Raw genomic sequence first — 3,612 nt, 5'->3', positions numbered from 1 at the left:
TTCTTATTTCCCATAAAAATTCATATTGACATTCAAACATTACAAGTCCTTTCCAAAACATTGAAAGATTACAAAGAATCAACAGAACACTCATAATACAAATTGACCAATGCATGGAATGCACAAATATGCGATGCATGAGTTTATAAACATAAATCATTCTAAAAGAAACAACAATGGTTTCAAAAGAGTTAAATGTAAATTCCCACGTCTTTTGATGACAAGCCATGCCTACCTCGAGATCCACGATCCACTGGTTCATCCTTTGAATCGATCGTTGTTAATAAACTAACTGTTAATTATAGAAGCACTCTAAGAGTTTAGCCAAAAGGCTCACACAAGGCTCATAACATAAGTTCATAAAATTCTCTGGTTAAAGGCTAAGTGAAACTATCTAATGGTTCTAAGACCATTTATGGTTATATACCTTTTTATTTCTACTTTAACACATCTACAGGTTTATTAATCCAATTAAGTTAGTTCTAAAGTCCATCTGATAGGTCATATGAATATCTACATCTTTGTAGAAGGAACCAAACGCTAATTCGGACCACAAGGGTCCATCATGTTCAATAGGAAATCTGGCTCTAAAACCAAGCCCAACAAACCGACCCGTTAAACTAAGGTCCAGTCATCTGAGTCAAACCAACGGTCAAACTAATGGTCACATGTCAACTAACAGTCAACGCCTAAGTCCAGGTCAAGTCAAAGTCAACGGTCTACTGGTCTGGTCACTGAGTCAAACCGATTCAACTCGGGTTATCAGGGTCAACTCGACTCAGTCAGATTGAATGAATCAAATAAAAGGTTAAGATTGGGTTTGGTAATGCTTTTATTTTTCCAAAAGCACTTTCAAAACCTATATATGTTAATAATTTTTGAAATTGGTGTTTGGTAAAAAAAAAATCAAAGTGCTTTTTGCCCAAAGCACTTCCCAAATTCCTCAATTTTTAAAAGCCGGGGAGGAGGAGCTTTTAAAAGCTACAAAAGCATAACCTTTGGTCCCACCAAAATTTAATGTTTTATTTATCCTTTTTGTCCCTATTTTATTTTGTAAATGACAAAAATTACCCTTAAATATATATACAATCAATTTTTATTTCTTATATTTTGTTCTTTAAATATTATTATATTTTATTTTCAAACTATTTTATGATACCATTTCATTTAGTTTGTCAAAAATAAAAATAAAAACAAGTAATTAATTAATAAAATATTTGTTTAATAACACAGTTGATAATGATATTAAATAATTACTTAATTTTAGTTTGATCTTTTGTTTGAAAATTATATATATATATATATATATATATATATATATATATTAAAAAGTGGTTAAATAACTTTAATATTATATATGTTTATATTTAATAGTAAAAAAAATAATTATTTTTAAACCAAATAAAATTGAAACAAAATTGTTTTCAGATATATGTCTGTTTTTTGTCATTTGCTACAACAACAGTGGCTGGAAATGATATTTTACCAAACACTTTGATTGCGTTTTTTAATCAGCTTTAACTTTAATTTTTCTCACAGCACAGCACAACAACGCACAACAGAAAAGTGCTTTTGCGAAAGCCGCAGCAATACCAAACTAGACCTAAGTCAGCTAAACTGACTGGGATGACTAAAATGTCTAAATATAATGCAGCTTCACTTCAACTAGAAAACTTACATTATTAACTTTCATTTTAACGCAACAACATCAATTCAAATATAGTAAACAAACTTTAAATTCTAATTACAAACAAGGACTATGCCTACCTGCAATTGCAGTAGTTCCAAGCTTTCACGACACTCACTATTTACAACTCTACAATCACCATCCTCAACATTACAATGCCACTTACTTCAACTGCAATACCAACTCAACATTCATTTGCAACTAATCAATTCCATACACCATACACACACTGCCTGCACCGGTAACTATAACACAATTCTTCACATTCACTACCAAATGCAACTTGCATTCAGCTCAACCCCTATTAAGACTCAAACCACCAGTATTTGATTCACCTTCCACATCTGAGGTTCATCATCTCATCTTGAACAACACACAGCCACCTTGAACTCCCAATACTAACATCTCTTGAACTGTAACCTCATTCCAGTTCAATATCACCAACAATCTGTACACCTGAAACAGTTCAGATATCCTCTAAACATCATTAACATCACACATTCAATCCTGCAACTCAATTCTCAACACCAGTATCTTATCAGCATCCCCTAACTTTAACACCCCTTCCTCAGTTTCTTCACAGCACAACAACAGACTCACTCCACCTCTTAGCTCAACTATCTGCAGCTTCTTGTGCATCACCAGTTCAATTGTAGACCACCAACCCCTTCCCTGCAATCCAAGATACCGCAGCAAAAACATCATCACCACAACTACCTGTAATCTCCATACATTCAACACCACTACTACCACTTGTCTTAATCATCCACACCTGCAACTTCAGAATCACCACAACTCTAAACCATAATTACAACTTCATTCTACACTTATCTCAATCCAGGTTCTATTCTCAATCAAATAAACTAAATACTTTAATCAACTCAATTCAAAATATTGAAATTAGAATAATTAGAGACTTACCCAAGCTTGAACATCTTCTGAATTGTCAATTCACCAACTCAATTCTACTCAAACCCTAATTTCAATTTGGTGAAGAACACATGAACCTTAATTCTTTGAATCTTCTTCGAAGTTTGAGAATCGAACTTTGATTTATCTTCTTTGCTTCCAACGCATAGAACCCTCCATTAATTACTTAATTCCATCCTTAATTGCTCATAAATCTTCAACCGATTTCAAATCTCAGAAACCCTAATTATTCACTCCTTCATTAAAACAACTCCATAAATAAATTAAACATAAACCCTCCTTTTTCATCACTCTCAACAACCCAATACTCTTATCAATTCTAGACAAACTCGAAACCAAATGAAAACTCTAATTTCTAAATCTTCTTGATTCACTCACGAACCTAACAATCCTTATTGTTCTTCTTCATAATTCACAACAACTACATCTCATACATCTACGCAGCTTCACCAACTAGTTCCCTCAAACAAAACCCAATTCCATCTCTCAGAAATCGAAAGAGGAGAAAACAGAGGAAAAGCGGAAGAAAGAACGAGAAGAAAGAAAGAGAATGAAATTAGAATAAAAGAAATGGAATGATCTTATCTGCTTGGATCGGTTAGATAAGACCAAAAAAAAAGGATTAAGACATCCGACAAAGGTTAAGGGTAGCCAGGTCGTTTGCCTACAAAATGAGTAATCTGCCCTTTATACTCATCTGATGATATCTTCTTCCCTCGGTATCCAAATGACACGTTCGAGTAATCCATTCTGCGTAACTTTTCGAGATCTATCGAGTGGTACTAATTTCGTATCTAGATCGTTGTTAGATTAATTTCTATAATTAACGTTTGTGTTAAACTAATCGAGTTATTATCGGCTAAATCGACTCTTGACTGGTCTAATAGTGTTGACGAGCTTGGGGGTCCTTACATGAGTTATTGTATTGGTATGTATTACAATAATTTGGTTAGATAACCTAGAATTCCATCCGTCTTTAGGATTTAGGATACATG

General features: G+C 33.4%; 1 long non-coding RNA gene across 1 annotated transcript; it reads right to left on the bottom strand.

The window, feature by feature from the left end:
* Window positions 1-1,638: 1,638 nt before the first annotated feature.
* LOC113277965 lies at window positions 1,639-3,195 on the bottom strand. The gene is made up of 2 exons (XR_003325246.1): window positions 2,609-3,195; window positions 1,639-2,465 (listed from the first exon to the last, which is right to left on the bottom strand). It is a non-coding gene; the product is annotated as an uncharacterized LOC113277965 (long non-coding RNA).
* Between the last annotated feature and the right edge of the window lie 417 nt (window positions 3,196-3,612).

This window comes from Papaver somniferum, chromosome 1 (genome assembly GCF_003573695.1).
Source record: "Papaver somniferum cultivar HN1 chromosome 1, ASM357369v1, whole genome shotgun sequence".
NCBI classification, from domain to species: Eukaryota; Viridiplantae; Streptophyta; class Magnoliopsida; order Ranunculales; family Papaveraceae; genus Papaver; species Papaver somniferum.
Note: the sequence above shows the minus strand (reverse complement) of the source record. Positions and strands in the feature narration are given on the sequence as shown.